A 20,900-nucleotide genomic window follows, 5' to 3' on the forward strand; every position below is an offset into this window, starting at 1 on the left:
CAGGGTCGCCATCTTTGGTTTAGCCTAGCTCAGTAAAACAGAACAATGAGTTTACAATAAGATATAAGTTTAATTACATAAATCTTCTCAGGGAGGGGAACTCGGCTGGCTAAAAAGATCTTAAAATATTTTAGGCCTAATTTATAAAATAAAATATGTCAATTATGAAAATTTGGGAGGCTTGGGTAGGTAGGTAAATAGTCCAACAATGAATAGAGGTGAAAAATTAATCAAGGTTGAATTTAGTTCTCTTGTTCAAATTGTTTTTCTGGAATTATTATTGATGAAAATAAAGTAGTTTTTGAATTCAAATAATTAAGTTCGATCAGAAAGTAAATAAAATAGGTCTGTATTAAGTTAAATCTTGAGGTGGCAGTACAAATTTAAAATAGAAAAATAAAATATATATATAAAGGCTGAACTGTTCTTCTGTTGTTAGTGTTAAGTTAAATAATTTTCATCACTTTGACTTTTTAAATGTCAGGGATTATACCCTCACTGAATTTAAGGTGTTGAAGTTGCCATGTCCCAATAGAGAAGGGGGAAAATTTTAATTTCATACAGGATGTTCAAAGTTCATTGTTGAAGCCAGTGGTCATGTTAATGATAGATAGTATTAACAGTATTAACAGTATGATTAAGACCTTTGGCAGATTTTTGTTTTAAAGGTTGGATATTGAAAATGTCATCCAGATGTTTGTTAATCAAGACCCCGTTTGTTTTCAAACCTAGCTACTAGATTTTCCCAAGCTGGAATAAAGTTTTCCCCAGTGATTTGAAAACTAGATATCAACTGAGCAGCTAGAGGTGAGCAGTCCGAAGTGTAAGAACTGTTAATGGGGATTAGATTAGGGTATCTACAATCCTAAAACGCTATGAGAAGGGAGGAAAACAGGTCCATAACGTAGGAAATGGTGAAGGTAGTAGTAAGGCTAGCAGTGCAGAGTGTGGGAACTGTCTGTGGCATTTATGTATCTGCAATTCTAAAATGGTATAGGGAAGGAGGCCAAACAGGTCCACAATGTAGGGAGTGGTGAAGGAAGTAGTAAAGGTGATCAGTGTGGAGTTTGGGAGTGGGGTAATGTATCTGCAATACTAAAATGCTTTCAGAGTAAACTAATGATTTTCCCCGAGCAAAGCTCGGTCCCCAGGTACTATAATAGCAAAGGGAGCATCCACATAATTAACAGTAAGATTTAGAGGTATTTTCCGTTACGTTCTTAAACAAACGAAAAATATGCATGCCAATGCTGATGAAAAGTAATTTCGTGATTGGTTTCGATAACTGGGTAATAAAACCCTAACCAGTCGCCAAAGAGTTATGAATCAGCCGATGATTAGGCATATTTTGATACAATATTTAAAGTCAATCGCACGTTTAAGAGGAATACCACCACATAAACTTACACTAATTGCAGATTATTTACTGTTGATCAGAATAAACTCTAAGGTTAAATTTGGTCAATGGGATGCTTTTACTTCACACTAATTTTGTTAAACAACAAACAAATGAGTATAAAACTTAGACATATTAACTGGGTAGGGATGCTAATTTAGCGGCTTTGACCAAGCTTACCTCATCACACCTTTATTTGATTTTTCATATTTGAAGAAGACAATTTTCAAAATTCCAATCAGGGAAGCCTTTTTTATCACCATTAACCACAAGACTAAAGCTACCTTAATAGGGTCGCCGGAATTCTACCCCCGGATATTTATCCCCATGAAAAAACGCCTACGTCATTTTGACGTCACGAGGGGCGGGGCCTATACACGGTCGAGAAACAGCCCGCGACTGGAAATCTACCCCCGGACATCTACCCCCGGACATCTACCCCCAGACATCTACCCCCGGACATCTACCCCCGGACATCTACCCCCGGACATCTACCCCCGGAAATCTACCCCCGTGGTCAGCTACGCTACGTATCGGCCAAGATGCTTTGTTGTAATTGATTTCATTAATTGGTATATGTAAATCAACAGCTCTTCGGTTATTCATTAGCTTATTATGCGAATTACATTTTTTTTTTGTAAAACGAAAACTCAAAAAATACTTTATTCTTCTTGGGCAATAATATACCCCAAGTCGTTGCCAACACAACAATCAACACAACAGGTGTGTCACCAAAACGATGATATCATCAAAAATATTTAAAATAAAATATTAAGAAAGCATATTCATAATAGCATATTTAGAAAAAAATATTGATTTCAAAATACCTAGTTTTTTAAAACTGCAGAATCTTGTAGTTGTTTTAATCCCAATAACATAAGATACGGTAAATGTTATTTGTTATAACCTTATTTAGCTATGTAAATCAAATATGTAAAATGCTGTACCTATTCGATCAGTGGTCGTTTCCAAATTGCGACTTAAATGTTAACTAGTGACATCGATCTCTATAGTAATAACTAGTAGTCATTATTCGAATTTTTTCTCTTTGTACTGTGTTTAGGCCGTGGCTTGATTTTAACATAAGCTTTGATTCTCTGTTTTTTTTTTATTTTTTTTTTACATTTACGTCGTTATTATGTAAGCACCAGGGCAACCCATAAGTCCAATGTTAAAATAAAATAAAACTTAGGGTTACTTTTAATTATATAGGCAGTATTGTAAATTTAATTTTGTTTTGTCTAAACCTATAAGTTTGGCTAAAATATGTTCCGCCGTTATTGTGTTAATGTGTTAGAAAGTTTGCATTGAAGTCGTTCCCAAAGAGCTTCGCTTCGCTCCACTTATTACTAAATGGACTAATTAATTTTAATCACATTTCTTCAGAGAATATTCTCAAACGGTCACTTAATCCTTCAGAATGATAGCTGGGGGTTCTACCTAATGATAAAGAGAAAATGACCAGTATGGAACATAATTAAACCTTGTACGCGATATGGTGGAAGACCAAATTACATTTTCTTACCGCCAAGTACTGTACACTGTAACCTTTCCCGAGATGCAGCGCAGGTGTTCAAATAGTTTCAACCCTTCAAATAGTTAGCGAAATGATAAAGAGTACGTTTCCGTTCAAGATTATCTGTTTCTTTCAAGGAGGTCATTGGGAAAATCTACCAAACCAGAAACCAAAACTAGCCATATCAGACTATTAGAAGAGGGGGGTGTGTTTTATATTTTTATATAGGTCTTTAAATATTTGTAATATAGTTTTTTTTAAATATTTTTCATCATTGCAGTTTCTGATTTAGCTCGAAAAAAATTAAGTAGTCTTAATATATATATATATATACATATATTAAGCGTTATATATTCTCTGAATATAAGAATGTGCTACAATGGGTCTTAAGCTTTAAAATGACACCTCATTCGTAAAAATCGACGAAGTAGGTCGGGTGAAAATGGACTGTTACAGCTTATTGAATTAGGAAGATAGATAATGTTAAACATGACAACGACATATCGCATGCTTTATACTGGATATTAGAAGCTAATGAATAACCGAAGTGCCGTTTATTTACTTAAACCAATTAATAAAATCAATTACAACAATGCATCTTGGCCGATACGTAGCGTAGCTGACCAAGGGGGTAGATTTCCGGGGGTAGATGTCCGGGGGTAGATGTCTGGGGGTAGATGTCCGGGGGTAGATTTCCAGTCGCGGGCTGTTTCTCGATCGTGTATAGGCCCCGCCCCTCGTGACGTCAAAATGACGTAGGCGTTTTTTCATGGGGGTAAATATCCGGGGGTAGAAATCCGCTACCCCCCTTAATAAACCAGTATTTGTTCACATATAATTATGTTTGCTGCCTTTAGCAGAGTTAAACCTTTGGAGTGATTCAAATTATTTATTGAAAATAACATCAACAAAGATAAACAACAACCTGTTTTTTACACAAAAGATATAGTGTAGAGGGATATCTATTCTGACACATATATAATATATTTCTGACTTCGTTTAAATATTAGAATTTTTTTTTAATTATCGAGTTTTTTAGGGACTTGTGTCCCTACAAGCCACTACCTAGTTTAATTTAATTTGTTTACAAAGATAATTGTTTCTTGGTGCCAATGCGGTCAATGAATTATAGGTACTTTTGCATATATTTTAAATGCAATACACTATATAAAGTGATAGTAATACATTTAGAGATCGTCATTTAAATAATAAGCACAATTGAGCCTTTGCCTGTGTTTCCTGGTAAGTGTGTTGTAACTGTTTCTTATAGTATATAATAGTATCTTATAGTATTCCATAGTATCTTATAGTAAAACCAAATTATTCGTTTCTGCATTCTCACCCCGTAGCGAAGCACGGGCAGAGCAACTAGTATTATATACAGAGTGATTAATGTAAGTGTGCCAGCTGTTTCATTCAAAAGTTATAAAAGACTAGCAGAATACCCGTCCTTCGTACGGGGTTGGAATATAAGTATAAAATGCTTATTGCAGTTATACTCAAGCTTTGCGTTTGCAATAAGGCAGGACACAGTTTGATAAAATTTGCTTCCTTAAATTTGCAGTATTCTATAGTATTACACATCTACTATAGCAATAATGTTCTACCACTTCACCTAAACAATAGAGAAAAATAAATTATCAACAATTCGCAAAATATCACAAATTATTCATGAAATGAAAAACATAAACATAACTGTAAACAATCCTACTTTGACAGTTCTCATTGCGAATCACAGTTTTTTGTTGCAGCTTAGTTCAATTTATAGTTCGGCCGCTTAGAAAGCGACCTCCTCCAGCATTGGTTTAGCATTAGCGCGCAGGTCGTTTTCTAAGCGGCCGAACTATAGCTGTTTTCATAAATGCAAATAAATATAGTGCTGCACCCTGTTGGTAAATCTTATAACTTTTTAATGCTTTTCCATATCATAGAACCAACTTTTTTAGTTGAAACAGCTGACTAAATTCTTTAATTCCCTTTAAATATGAATACTCATGAGGTTAACATGGGGAACTAAAAAGCCACTGGGGCGGAGCCCGAAAGGGTTTTTGAGATAAGAATATGCCTATATGTTAATCGGGAATGTAAGCTATCATCATGCCAAATTTCAGCCCAATATCCGTCCAGTGGTTTATGCGTGATTGAACTTCAAACACATAAATTTTCATATTTATAATGTTAGTAAGATATCAACAAATGTTAAATTGTAACTGCCTTAGATTTTTATAAAAAAATATTGGTCAAGTTGAAAAAATCATTTTAACCGCCATTTTTCCAATGACTTTTCTTATAGAAGGCCCTTATTTAATGCATTTCATAGAAATTAAATGCCATTTAAAAACGTTTTCATTCTTGGCAATTTTTTCTCTAAAGCTACTCATTTAGGAGTTGCAGCGTGTTAAAACTAAGAAAAACTTACTTGCAATTTACATTCTGCATAGCTCCTAAATTAGTAAGTTTAGAGAGAAAATGGTAGGAGTAAATAAGTCTTAAAATTGCATCTACATTCTAAAACCCACCATAAAATACATAGTTTTCTTATTTTAAAAACTTCTGCCATTTTGGAAAATGGCGGCCTTTTTTTAAATAATTGAATCAATATATTTTATGTTTTTATGAGTCCTTGGAGCCTAAACGCTCTAGCTCTTAAAAAAATTACAAAACTACAAAGCAAATATCTAATCTCACAGTATACTAGATATTTAAATTACAATCACTTTGTTATTTGAAAAAAATATTTTGAGGTGTTAAATAACTCTTCAGTGGCTGTTTGAAAATAACAATACCCCTGCCGCAGCAAACCTGCCGACTAAGCGAATTTCCATTTGTCTGAATTGATTTTCAATTAAATATATTTTAATAACATTAGGTTTAACGAGTACCTAGGTTTGCTGCTACAAGGAAACTAATAAAGTGTGTTTTTTAGTAAAATATTGATAGCTTAGTACAAAATAAATAAATTTGCCAAGTTTGATCAAAATATATCCATAAACAAGCAAACTACAACATTTGACAATATTCTCCATACAAATAACATAGGAATTTTAAATTTACAATTTTTTAATTTTCTCTGTTTCTAATAGCCGAACAAAAATACTTTTATATACTAAAATTATTTGTTTTTTTTAAGCTCTTTAAAAAGGTCTAGAGAGAAATTGGGAAATTTTGTGTTTTGAGGGTCAAAAGTGAGAAAAACCAATTTTTACCCCATAAAACCCCCCGTTAAGCCCCGTTCCCATGGTCCGATCGTGCTGGTTCGCGAACTCATTCAAGTTTATCCCGCTTTACATCTTTAAACCAAATTTCATTGAAATCGGACAAAAATTACTCAAGTTATCGGGTTCACGGACGTATATATATATATATAAATCTATATATATATATCTGCCATTTTAACTTAAAGGGTACTAAATGTTTAATTATTTATTTCATTTATTATTATATATATATATATATATACATATATAAAAATTTGAACGAATGGTGTTTTTGGCCTCTGGGGACATCAAAATGAAAAAGTAAATCGGTCCCGGGTCTAGGTCTTGCCGTGGCACCTACGGTAATAGCTACTTCCCTAAAGGGAAATTCGCTAAAATTAACATTGCTCTTATGGTGGGCAAAACCAAGATGGCCGTTGGCTTCCATGGACTCCCTTGGAAATACATTCAAAACAACAAACAACATTTCTAATCTCACAGTAGGATATACTAGATATTTACATAATAAACACATACGAGTTGTTAACCCGTCCTACGTATAGGAATCGAGTAGGTAGTCAGTTAAAACTGTGTACAATTCAGAACAGCTTGCTGGTTTACACCATAGATAAAACATACTCCCTTAGTAGAATTCTCATCCTAATGGAACAGCTGAAGACAATTTTATTGTTAGTTCTGTACGGTTTATGTAGAGGTTGTGTTTTGTTTACAATTTGTTTCCCGTTAATACAGTCATTTAAACCCTCGTTTAACCAAATAATACGATCTAATCATAAACAATAAATTGTCCCCTAGTTATTTAACCAAACAGTAAAGCACAAATCAAGAAATTAACCCTAAAATAATAGAAACAAAATTTCGTCGACCCAGTGTGGCGTACATGAACTAGACATGAAAAACGAGCTTTAAAATTTACAATGGGATGAGAAGTCTACTTGTGTTGGTTAGTCTATGTTTACACGTAGGCTATAAAGACAAAATATTTTCTTGCAGTTTGAATGTGAAAAATCATCTTGTAAACAAATGTTGCGTGACCAAATATGTTTTTATCCCATCATTTTATGCCTATACAATATGCATTTTAAATACGAAAATTTTGAAACGTACGTTTTCAGGAAAAGCAAATAGTTTTATAACTATGTTTTGCTATAAATTAATTTACTTTTATGATCATTATACAATAAACAGCTCACTAAGCTTTTGGTATATTTGGTCTTTCTAGAAAAAAAACTCAAAAAATTGAAAAAAGCCAATAAAATCATTTAAGTTTGTATAACTCCGAAAAAACTTACCTGAGACCTAAAAAATCTTTATGTTTTTTAGAGGTGTGCTTCTTTTGTGTATAAAACATTGAAATATGATGATATTTTAATTTTTGAAATTTTTATGATAGAAATCATAAACGTGATGGTCAGGGACAAGCGGTACGGTCATGAATTGTCTGGAATAATCTAAATCTTTCTAAACAATCCTTCAATTATACTGTTAGTTATAATAAAAAAAATGTGTTTCAATTGAACTAAACTGTTCACTTTACAATGATATTTAAGTTATTGTCACGACCAAACACAGTGTAATCGTTTTCTTAGATTTTAGTTTGTTGTTCTTGTTGTCAAAATTTTTCTGTTAAGTAGTAATCATAGGTCCCATTGCATGTTTGGCTTGACCCTTAGATACAGTAACATTGAATATGTATTGTAAACATAATTGTAAATTGGTTTGATTGGGCCGTTGGAAGTAAAATAAAATAAAATCCATAATGCTGGATTGGTCGTGAAAAAACCCGCGATGGTCGTGAAACTTTGGTCGTGACATTACGTGTTATTTGGCTCTGTTCTGGCGGTAGCCCTGCACCTCATGTTTGAGGGTACAAAGTGGACTTCTAGGTTAATCTAGTAATTGAAATATCTTATAAACAAAAATTAACACCATGTCTACTTCATCGAATGACTACGTACGGTCATGGACACACCAAAATTACAAAAAACACAAACTTGCCTTTATTAATCTTGTAATTCCTCCTTTCAACTTGAAACGACCGGCACTACAATCCTGACTTACATCCCGAACTAGTCTCTAAAACCAACTGACTCCATCGGTGCCAGGCTTGCCACTGTCGTGCTCCAAAGTTGCAAATTTTCCCCTAATGGTCGTGACGTCAAATCGAGGGACAGACCTATTTAGTCATGGTAGTCAGTTTACAATGAAAACAAAATTATCATATGCTCCTTTTCCGTAAGTTTCATAACTATTGATGTAATAAAAATATGACATTATATATTTCGGCATGAATAATTATTATGTGTAACATGTTGCCCCCGTCCCAAAAAAATATATAAACACAGAATGATAAACTACATTCAGTATCTACGAAGTAAAAGGCCAGGGACATAAAAACGTACGTTTCAAAATTTTCACTCATACCTTAATCTAATCGTAACTAAAAATATATATATCTATATATATAAAAGGCAAAGCCCTCACTGACTCACTCACTCACTCATCACTAATTCTCCCACTTCCCATTTACCTAGGAGGCTGAAATTTGGTACACTGATTCTTTAGGCATTAAATAGGAAAACTAAGTTGTTTTTATTCTGATCGGACTCTCGGGCTCCGCCCCAGTGGCTCTGGAGTTTCCCATGTTAACCTTATGAGTACTCATATTTAAATGGAATTAATGAATCTTAACAGATGTTCCAATTAAACAAGTTGGTTCTGTTCTATGATGTTCAATAGCATTAAAGTTACAAGGATTACCAACAGGGTGCAGCACTATTATTTTTTTTAATTTATGACAACGCTAATTTGCAACCAAAAGGTGAGTGAGCGTAGCGAACGAACTTCAACCTGGAGGTGAGTTAGCGTAGCGAACGAACTTCAACCTGGAGGCGAGTTAGCGTAGCGAACGAGCTAACCTGAAGGCAAGTGAGCGCAGCGAACGAGCTCCAACCTAAAGGTGAGTGAGCGTAGCGAACGAACTTCAACCAGGACGTGATTGAGCCATGCGAACGAGCTCACTTATGAAGTAAAACGGGGCAAAGCCCGCGGGTACAGCTAGTATATATATATATATATATATATATATATATATATATATATAATCGTCAAGTTCTCACACTCCGAATTACTCATCTTTCCCACTTCCTACGTTGGGGACCTGTTACCCTCCCTTCCCATAGCATTTGACGATTGCAGTTACGCACACATTTAGCCAGCCTGTAGTGTGAGACTCCTGAATCTATCACAGACTACTCACTAAAAAACCCCCTCTACTCTGTTGGACACAGACCTGGAATTGTTTGTCACATTACTTCAAGTCAGGCCAACATGTGACCTAAGCCCTCAAAGCTCTCACCGTTTTTGGCATTTAGATACTTCATGACCTACCGCATCCCGGTCAAGGTCGAGCCTCTTGGCGCGGAGAATATCCTGGATGTAATGTGACACACAGGTCCAATTGTCCTCACCCACCGTCATCATCGGTATGACCGTGTCCACTGACAGCAGTCCTACTAACTGTTGAGCCTCCAGGTGGGGCCTTTCCCAAAGCTGGCAGTGGAAAAAGGTATGTTCCACGTCATCGGGAATGCCTGGGCAGAATATGCAATCGGGTGACACGGCTTTGCCCATCTTGAACAGGTACGACCGGAAAAAGCCGTGACCCGTCAGAAACTGGGTGAGGTAGAAGTCCACCTCTCCGCACCACCGATTAACCCAAGGTTGGACTTGTTGTATCAGTCGGCTGGTCCAGCGTCCCCGAGTCTCCTGTTCCCAGCTCTCCTGCCACGGCTGGTAGGTGCGGGTGCGTTCCTCTGTTTGTGCCTGGTCCTCCCCACGGCGCTGATAAATTGCTTTTCTCTCCGCCGCCAAAAGTTTGACGGGGATGACTCCAGCAACCACCAGGACGGCGGGTTTGGACCCTGTTCGGTAGGCGGATGCAACTCTTAGTGCTGCCTGACGCTGCGCTCGGGCGAGCCGCATCCTATATACCTCTTTATTGAGAGCGTCTGCCCACACCTCAGCACCGTACAAGAGTAGGGACTGGACAGAAGACATTAACAGCCTTCTACGGCTGGACCGAGGCCTTCCCACATTGGCCATCAACCGGCTAAGAGAGGAGACCACCCTAGCGGCCTTGTCCGCCGTACGGAAAATCTGATCCCGCCAGCTAAGCTGGTTGTCCACCATAATCCCAATGTACTTGGCTTCTGGACGGTCTGGACTTTGATGGCCCCTACCCTCAACACGATGGCACGATGGTGTCAATCTGTTTTTTTGTTAATATCACGATCTAAGTTTTGCTCAAAGCAAGCGAGAGACCGTGGTCTGTCATCCATGCGTTTATAGTACGCATAACTCAGTTCAGCTTTAGCTGAGCCAGCTCAACGCTACGTGCAGCTATCAAAACTGCAACGTCGTCCGCGTACCCAACCAAAACAGTTTCCTCAGGCATTTCAGACCTCAGGAGGCTGTCATACGCGACATTCCAGAGGTCTGGGCCGAGTATGGAACCTTGGGCAGCACTGGAAGTGACACTCATCGTCCGTGGGCCCTCTGTAGTGTCATACATGAGGAGGGGGAACCGGAGATAATCTTCTATGATACGCATGAGGTATGCCGGGACGTGGAAGGTGTTCTCCAGAGCATCCAGCATAAAGCACCACCTCGCGGAATCAAATGCGTTTCGCACATCGAGAGTTACGAGCAGCACATCCCTACGAGAGTGGTGGTTAAAATCCTGACATAGAAAGCTGACATAGAAGTGCTTCAGCCAACCTGGATCGCTCAATATTGCACTGAAGGATTCTTATCTTTGTGAAAGGGCTTTCACTTGCTGTAGTACAGATTTGAATACACTACACTGTCCAGACCCAGCTATATGCTTCAAGTGTTTGTCAGCGAGCCCATTTTCTTTGCAAAGGAAACAGGTTTCGACTTGGCAGTCCTTACGGACGTGACCGGCCTCCCCGCACCGAAGTTCTTGCTTCGGTCGGGTCCCTTGCAGTTTCGGGAGGATTGGCCGAAACAGAGGCATTTAAAACACCTCTTCACTTCCACTCTCCGTCTGAGCCTGCAGTTGACCCAGCCGACTCTCTGATGCTGGAGTGTCAGCACCTTAGTGGCATGTGCGTCTGCCATTTCGGCGACCGCCATCCGCTGCTGACTCCTATTCGGTTTTGTGAGCCACACCTTAAGAAAAGCCGTTTGCCCGCCAAGCTCGGGGACAGCTTTCTTCAGGGCCTCAACAACATCAACCTCCGTCGACACACAATCAATGTCTTGAACCTCGACTGATGTCTTTGGTTCAAGATCAAGGACGGTACCCTGGTCTTCAACAGCTGCCTTCAGTTCGGCAATAAAGGCTGCTTTGTCTTTCGACTTACCCAGTTCAAGGAGAATGTCCCCGTACCGGGTTCGTCTAATCAACCATACAACCGTATCGGTCTGCTCTGGCTTAGCCTTGGCCTTAATTGCACCCAAGACCTCGGCGAAAGATCTCCCCCCTGAGGGCTTGACCAGGATTGCCTCCGTCCTGGGCTTATTTGGCCGGGACTTTTTCGGAGCAGAGACCGAGCCGGGCCCAGTTTGGGCCACGATGGTCGGCTGTGCCTTCACTGCCACATTCTTTATAGAGGCGACCTCCGCCCGCCTCGATTGCCTCTTCTCCTTTCGGGAACGTTGTTTTTCCCACGCAGCCCCAGGTGTCTCTACAACTGACCCCTTTCGGGAACTTCCCGATAGGTAGCTGTGGCTGTTAGTTCTTTACAGGAGCTGCAGCTATGTCCGAAAAGGATCTGGGCACAGCAGACAATAGGTCCGTCTGATCCGCCTTGGCCTTTACCGGTGTCCTTTTGGTCTAGACGCCTTCTTCTCATTTTTGAGGACTGTCCGATGTGGAAGGCCTCTTACGTTTCTTAGAAGGCAGTGTTCTTTCGTCAGACAGAGACACAACCTTCTCGGCAATCTTCTCCATGGCCGCCTTGCTCACCACCCGGCAGGCAAAAACTAAGCCAAGGTCATCCTCCAGTTTGGCCATGCCTTTTTTGACCACTTGATTTACGGCTCTCTGGGTCCGGAAGGTGTCCAGCATAGCCTTGATTGTAGCTTCCATGCGTCAATATATTCCTGACGCAGAAGCACCACCTCAGAGCCTTCCGACCTCAACGGTGCTGTGAATGGCTCCTCCGGCATCCCTACAGCAGAACTGATCGCCAGGGGAGTTGCTGGCAACGACACCTGCATCTCCGACGTTTTCCGCACCGTTCCCAGCTCCACTTGCCGAAGGAGCTCCTAAATGGGGAACTCCTTAGTGCAGTCTTATCTGGTAGATAAGACATACAAGGCTGTCAATGGTCACCAGCTAGGACAGGTCTTAGGGCAGATGGACTGGCAGTCTGTAGACAATATAGATGATATTGATGAGCAGTACAGAATGTTTTGCTCTTACTTTACAAAAGCGTATAATGAATGTACGTATGATAAAAAAGTTAGTAAAAATAAAACACCTAAAAAACCTTGGATGACCCATAACATTTTAAACATGATTAAAGATAGAGATGCATCGTTTATCAAATATAAGAAACACCCAAACAGAGTTGATTATAAAGAGGGATTCATTTTTCTGAGAAATAAAGTCAACAAGGAAATTGTTAAAGCAAAAAGGAATTTCTATCACAATATTTTTACCATTAATAAAAGAAATATCAGAAAAACATGGTCCCAGATAAATAATATTTTAGGAAAAAATCACAAAGAAAGTATAGATAATATTGTGATTAAATTCTTAGGAAAAACGAATACAACCCAAGAAATAACCAATAATTTTGTTGAACTTTTTACTCAGGGAATAGATGAAGTAGTTCATGACTGTAATATTGAAACTATACAATCTACACAGCAGACAGAGGTTAAATCATCTTTATACATCCCTTTGATAGATATAAACACACTGAAAGCCATACTTAACTCTATGAATAAAAAAGGTCCTGGATTAGATGGAATAAAAATTACTGATTTAAAAATGAATTCAGATGTGTTAGCTGGAACTTTGGTCAAACTTATAAATAATTCCTTGAAAAAAGGCAAGATTCCAGAGGATATGAAAAAAGCCATTATAAGACCAGTTTTCAAATCTGGAAGTCATTACAATTACTCTAACTACCGTCCGATATCAATTTTATCCTCTGTTAATAAGATTATTGAGAGATATGTGGCAAATAATTTAAATAGACTAGAGAACCCGTGCGGCTCAATGAGCCGCATAGTATGAAACGTAACGCCAAGGAAAACGTTATGCTTAAATTCGAGTAATTCTAGTTAGGCCTACATCTTAGAGTTGTTTAAACACTTGTTAGAAACTAATTTTAAATATCTCTATTTGCGTCGTCAAGGTCAACCTGCATTATTTCTGCTCTCAGTTTTAACTGCTTCTAATGAATGCTAAACGATCTGCTTCAATTCGAGCTAACATGTTGCAACAAAGTTTTTCCAGCATTGAGAATTGAAGAAAACTGTTGCCTAGACATCCCCCTAATCAAACGAATTTTCTTCGTAGAGAATCCTGAAAAGTGGAGTGATATCAACCATTTAATGTGCTCCATTATTTTACCCAAAAACTATGGGTTACCAACTAACTGGACAGCCATAATCTGCTTTGAATAGGCTAAACCAGCAACACTGAAAGCTGGTTAACGTATTTTAACGTGTGTGTTAGTCACAGAATATGCCCCGCATCAGAACGTCCTCACGTTGTTCAGTGGGGTTTCTCTTAATACCTGTCCCAAAGTTTTGAAAGTGTGGATTCATTTGTTGAAATAGGTTGGATAACTTTTTTAGCTATAAGATTTGGATAGCGATTTTCATTTTCTCTTTTTGAACAGCGTATATTATTTTCCTCTCCTGAATCATAAAAATAAACTTGACTGTAACTACTCGATCGTTGAATACATAAACACAAATTCCTTCACTTATGTCTAATATTGCCACTAAAATTCAGTCAAAAAACTTTTTATACGTTTGTCCGAGGAACTGGCAACATAACCTAGAACTAAACAATCCATTTGTGTTTTTCCTCAATTAAAGTAGAGCGAGTAATACAAAAGTTTACAATAAAAACATAAAGACCGCCAAGATTTGGTATAATCTTACTACAGTACTTGAACTTATCAACTCAAGGCATTATTATGGTTTCTAATAAATGTTTTGAAATATCTCGATCTGTTGTCATAAGTAAAAATGTCTTGCATACATTTTTTGATCTGACATTAGGCAAGTTTATTTTACGACCGTGACAACACTGTGTGCTTCATATATTTTTCACTTCCAAAGTAAGTTGCATAGCAGAACTGGCAAATATTATTCATCTCACCAAGTGCATGTGTATATGGATGTGTATCTGTTAGATCAGGCCTCTCTTTCTCTACTCTCCTCATACGCATAAGATACCTTATTATTAATTGTCTCCTCCTCCCGTTTTCAATATTTCTTCTTTCAACTTGAGGCATTTTCCGTTCTTACAACAAAACTGATTAAATGTTTAACTTGGTCTTAACCTACTGAATATTAAAACATCAATATTTACTAATGCGTTTCTTTTTATAAACAGCTGTTTTTGTTTTTAAATTTGTTCTATGTATTTCTTATGAGGAAAACCCGACCTTTAAGAGGGTCTCACGCCCTTAAGAGTAAAAATTTTAAAGTTCTAAAACCTTATTGCAAAACTACATATTGAGACGAATCTTTTGACACCTTAAACGTTGAAATTGGTCCACAAATAAGGGAGGAGTTGCGTTAACAAAATACGGCTTCACGCATTATATATATAGATTTTTAAATGAGAATAAAATCATCAACAACTGTCAATATGCATATCAAACAGGAAAAGGAACAAATGATTTATTGGCAGATTTCTCAGATTTAGTAAATAATGAGCTAAGTGGTGGAAAACAAGTACTGTTAGTTTTTATAGATTTTTCTAAGGCATTTGATACCCTTAAACATGACAAAATTAGTGATGCTTTAGAGAGAAGTGGTGTAAGAGGAATTTTCAAATATTGGTTTATGGATTACTAGGGGAAACCCGTCGAAATCGACGGTTACTTTCAAGGCTTACGTTAATTCATCTAACTGCGATGAATTGGGTGAAATATACATATTTTGAGCATTTAACATTGTTCAAAGAGTAAGTGTAAAAACAATAACAATATTGCGTTGGTTGCCAAATTTGGTTGTTCATTCAATGATTAAAATAATTCCTATCCTGTACGTCATCGGAGTTATTATTAGTATGCTATATGGTATCTCTTCCTTTGGTAGAACCTTTAAATAGTATTTAAATCGTATTGGTGGATCTTTTGTAGCTAAACACTTCCGTTATTTCATCAGTGTTTGAGAAAAAATATATGTTTGTTGAGAAGACACGTTCTAACTTCAAAGGGAGGTATATCCGTTACAGTGTAAGTTTGATTTTCCTTCGTCACGTCGCGTCAGTTCATATCGTACTTCTGTGCCAATGAATGAACCCTCTAGCATAGTTTTGAGAAATTGACTGTGGGGTTACTGATAAAGCTGGAATTCCTTGACATGGGGGATGTCAGTTAGTTGTCTCGGCTCGGCCTTATCAATAACATAAAGTTTTCAATATAATCTCTCTACGGAATGTTAGGTGTAGTGGAATACATGAAGTAAAGTTGGCTTTTATTCTTGAACTGTTAGGGGCCTCCTAGTTCATATGATCTTGGCGGCTTCATTGGCAATACATAATGCAAATGACATAGCAATTGAACATTTCCAAAAAGCAAAAATACTGTAAAATGGCTGTTACGTATATATTGACGTTTACATATTGTTAAGCAACGTATATGATAAATACTTTAATCCTTTAATACGTTTTTTTTTATGGCGACCATCCATAGTAGGTAAGCCAAGTATGAATGGAGATGAGTGTAGGAAGAGTGGCGCGATCTTGAAGTCTTGTTAGTTACTAAGGCCGACATTCCTTAGATACAGCTGTTAATTAATAGCCCATACAGCGAATGGCAACCAAGGGATCTATTGTTGAATTGGAACCAATTTTTTTTTTTGCATTGGTATTTATGAATTGGTATAATTATCATGATAGCACTGCGGGTAGTCGTAGTACTCACTTGTGCGGACGTTAATCCACACCAGGGAGTATCGCATCCACAGTGCAATCCTATAAATATCCACAATTCGTGACCTCCTAGTAGCTGGATTACAGGACGACGCCACCCGTCCCAGTCAAAGGATTATGTGATCTAGTTTAAAAGGAATATGATCTTTCTGTCATGACAGTAGCTGCTTAAATAGTATTTTCTCTTTGTACCATATTTTACAGCCAAAATGTCGTGTTATTTTCAATAATGTTACTAATTCAGTGCGCCAAACTCCGTAATATAGGCAGGTGCAAATTATTTGTCAAGATATGTACCATTTTAGGCAATGTTTATGGATTATATCAGCAATAGAAATATTATTGTAAAAGTAGATAAGGCATACAGTAAAACAGAGGTCTTGAAATATGGCGTGCCCCAAGGAAGCATTTTAGGCCCTTTAGTATACCTTTTATATGTGAATAACATGTCAAATGTAATAAAAAACAGTAAAATCTATATGTATGCTGATGACACAGTGTTGATTACCTCGGACAAAAGTGTAGAACTGGCAGAGAAAAAATTACAGGAGGACTTCTTATATTTAACCAAATGGTGTCATGACAACGGATTAAAGATAAACGAGAAAAAATCTAAAATAATGCATATACATTCACCCTTTTTTACCTGTAGAAATCCTCAAATAAAAGCTCACTCTCATAATTGCTTACATCTTGAAACTCACAAAGGAGATAAATGTCAATGTAGATGCCTAGACAATGTATGTAGTTTTAAATATTTAGGAATTATAGTGGATCATAATTTCAAATGGGATGTACATGTAAGAGAAGTCACAAAAAAGCTAAGGGTGTGTGCAGCAAAATTCTACTATCTACGACAATTTCTGCCCTACAACACCATGAAATTATTGTATTCCTCAATGTGCGAGTCAATAATTAGATATGGCCTAAAAGCATGGGGAAGTGCTGCACACACGACCATGCTCCAAGTACAGACGGCCCAAACAAGATTATTAAATATTATAGCAAAGCTTGATGGTGCTATTGTTGGGGCTAATTCTATTTGTTGTTTTGAGGTTACTAACACGTTGTCAGTTGAAAAATTGTTCAAGTTCTTGTTAATTATAGACTATTATTTCTCTAATAGATTTAAAGAAAAAAACTCTCATAAATATAATTCAAGGAGAACCTTTTATGTTATGCCTTGCGTGAACAATAAATATACAAAGAGAACTAGACATTATTTAGTGCCATATTTGTTTAATGAGTTACCAATGAGTTTAAGTAATTTTAAGTCATACTCTTCCTTGAAAGCTGAATTAAAAAGATTTTTGATTAATTGTTAAAGTTTTCAGAATTTATCTTTGTTAATAGTTATAATTCTATGCATTGTTATTGTTAAATATTGTTTAAATAGTTTAAATAAAACATGGGTTTGTTAATTACCTGTAGTAATTTGTTGTTTTTTTTCAAATATTTATTTACTTGTATTAAAATTTTTGTTATATTAGTTTTTCCTATTATTGTTAAAAAAAAATGAAAGAAATGGTAATGAAATGTGAAAACCTATTTATTTAATACAACAGATGGGGAGAATAGCTTGTACCAGATAAGAAACTGACTGGAATCTTTGTGAATGGACTTTTGAACTGGACTCTTATCTATAGCTGTGGACAAGCCTACTGAGGCTTTTGTAGCTTTGTATGAAATGTATTTTGATTATTATGTTTTTTGTTGCATGAATAAATAATAATGTTAATTTAAAGGTAGCAGGTGGGGGAGATGTCCTCACGTTTTTCGGTGGTGGCGACCGCTGAACCTTGGAGCTACGGACAATAGCGTTCCGCTCCACTTCCAACGTCTTTTCTGGCTCATTTGAGCTCTTGATCAATAATGTGTTTTGGGGGGTTTTATTTAAAGCCATCGTGTTTATTCCAGCGCATCGTGCGGCAAGGAGCGGCCCGGAATCAGTCAGGAACGGGTATACCCTCGGGGACAAAAACCCCTACCCCAGTTCCCCGGGGCCTGAACTCCGTTTGCCCAGCACCGGATACCTGACGTGCCGGGGGTCGCCCGTCGCAATGCAGAGCCCAACCTCTACATCCATGCCGCACTCCCTGACCAAGGACCGAAGTGGCTGGCTACTCACGACCCACTAAGAATACCCATCGGCAGTGCAGAGCACACATCAACCCCTGCAACACAACAGGGGCACTCCCAGTGAGTTCGTCGGACACCCTTTTAGTCGCCTCTTACGACAAGCCTGAGAAGGCTGCGGTGCTATTCGAACCTGGTACCGCACAGGGAATTGCAGATACCTTAATTTAATCGTAATTACAATTCCCATACATTTCGGACTAATCACTTTTACTACTTCCTTTACCACTTCCTACGCCGCGGGCCTGTTTTCCTCCCTTCCCATAGCATTTTAGGATTGCAGATACCTTATTCTAATCATCATAAACAGTTTCCACACTCCGGATTATTCGCCTTTACTAATTCCTTTACCACTTCCTACGTCACAGACCTGTTTCCTTCCCTTCCCATAGCATTTTATGATTGCAATACCTTAATCTAATCGTCACAAACAGATCCCACACTCCGGACTACTCGCCTTTACTACTTCCTTCCTTCATCACTTCCTACGTCGCAGACCTGTTTCCCTCCCTTCCCATAGCATTTTAGGATTGCAGATACCTTAATTTAATCCTCATAAACAGTTCCCTCACTCCGGATAGCTCGCCTTGACTACTCCTTCACCACTTCCTACGTCGCTGATCTGTTTTTCTCCCTTACCATATCATTTTAGGATTGTAGATACCTTACTCTAATTGTCATAAACAGTTCCCACACTCCGTACTGCTCCCTCTTACTACTTCCTTCACCACTTCCTACGTTGCGGACCAGTTTTCCTCCCTTCCCATAGCATTTTAGGATTGCAGATACCTTAATCTAATCATCATAAACAGTTCCCACACTCCGGATTACTCGCCTTTACCACTTCCTACATCACGGACCTGTTTCCTTCCCTTTCCATAGCATTTTATGATTGCAAAAACCTTAATCTAATCGTCACAAACAGATCCTACACTCTGGAAAGCTCGCCTTTACTACTTCCTTCACCACTTCCTACCTACGTCGCGGACCTGTTTCCTTCCCTTCCCATAGCATTTTAGTATTGAAGATACCAAAATTGCCATAAACAGATCCCACACTCTGCACTGCTAGCCTTTACTTCCCATCCTTATGGAATAGCTGAAGCCAATTTTATTGTTCCTGTTTTCTTTAGATGTCTTGTTTTGTTTACAATTTGTTTCTATTATTTTAGGGTTAGTTTCTCATTATTTGTGTCTCACTGTTTGGTTATATAGCTAGTGGACAAGTTATTGTTTATGATTAGATAGTTTTATTTGGTTAAACTAGGTTTTAAATTACTGAAATAACAAGAAGCAAATTGTAAACAAAACACGACATGTACAGAAAACCGGACAGAACTAACAATAAAATTGCCTTGAGCTGTTCCATAAGGATGGGAAATCTACTGTAGCCTATAATCTTTGCTCAATGGTAACAATAAGTGATGTTTTCCTTTTGTACTGTATTTTGTAATTTGCTAGTATACTGTGGGTAGATGGCTTTCTTTTTTTTTAACTTTATTTTATTTTACAATCTGTTCAGTACTGTGAACAATTAGTAAAAGGGATAATATAAATAAGTGTCTTGACCAAGAATCTCCCCAGTGAAAGATCTTGCAAAATTAAATAGTCATGTCATAACTAAAACTATACAAATCGGTATGGGAGTTCAAGAACTTTCACAATTTTCAGTCTGTTGGGAAAATCACTTTTGTCCAGCAAATTAACAGCTATATTGTTCGGGTGGGTTTCGAGTTTTTCTTGATAGTTCTTGCTAATTCTTGTTATTTCTTCAATTACTGTAGGTATTCTTAAATCTTCATGGATTGTTCGATTCAAAACAAACCAAGGGGCATCAACTATTCTTCGTAGCACCTTTGACTGAAATCTTTGAATAATTGCTAAGTTGGATTTACTTGCAGTTCCCCAAAGCTGTATCCCGTACGTCCAAATAGGTTTGATCATAACTTTGTAAAGTGTGAGTTTATTGGTCAACGAAAGCTTTGATTTTTTGCCTAGAAACCAGTTGAGTTTACAAACCTTCAAGTCCATTTGTTGTCTTTTACACCAAATATGTGTTTTCCAGGTTAATCTTTTATCCATGTGGAATCCTAAATACTTAACGCTGTCCACTTCTGTCAACGCTGTGTTGTTCAAAGTAACTGGAGGGCAGTTTTCTTGTCTCAGCGTGAATGTAATATGTAGAGATTTTGTTTCATTAACTTTGGTTCTCCATTTTTTTAGCCACAGTTCGAAATCATTTAATGTAACTTGCAATTGATTTGAAGCATCTTGAGGATTTTCGTGAATGGAGAGAAATGCAGTATCATCCGCAAACGTAGCAACCGTAATATTTTGGCCCACGGGGATGTCGGAGGTATATAGTAAATATAAAATACCCCCGCCGCAGCAAACCTGCCGACTAAGCGAATTTCCATTTGTCTGAATTGATTTTCAGTTAAATATATTTTAATAACATTAGGTTTAACGAGTACCTAGG

General features: G+C 37.5%; 1 protein-coding gene across 5 annotated transcripts in view; it reads left to right on the forward strand.

The window, feature by feature from the left end:
• Positions 1-20,900, forward strand: part of LOC128982744 (probable glucosamine 6-phosphate N-acetyltransferase) — a 143,046-nt gene that overhangs the window by 116,399 nt on the left and 5,747 nt on the right. For 2 of the 5 annotated variants that reach the window (XR_008489717.1, XR_008489718.1), the window contains exon 8: positions 18,204-18,485. The exons of the other annotated variants lie outside the window; for them this stretch is intronic. The gene's annotated coding sequence lies outside the window, so the exon portion shown is untranslated. The remainder of the gene's footprint in view (positions 1-18,203; positions 18,486-20,900) is intronic. 5 annotated transcript variants of the gene reach the window in all.

The sequence above is a fragment of the Macrosteles quadrilineatus genome, unplaced genomic scaffold, assembly GCF_028750875.1.
Source record: "Macrosteles quadrilineatus isolate MER2022 unplaced genomic scaffold, UCM_ALF_1.0 Scaffold_1__1_contigs__length_201487025, whole genome shotgun sequence".
Classification (NCBI taxonomy): domain Eukaryota; kingdom Metazoa; phylum Arthropoda; class Insecta; order Hemiptera; family Cicadellidae; genus Macrosteles; species Macrosteles quadrilineatus.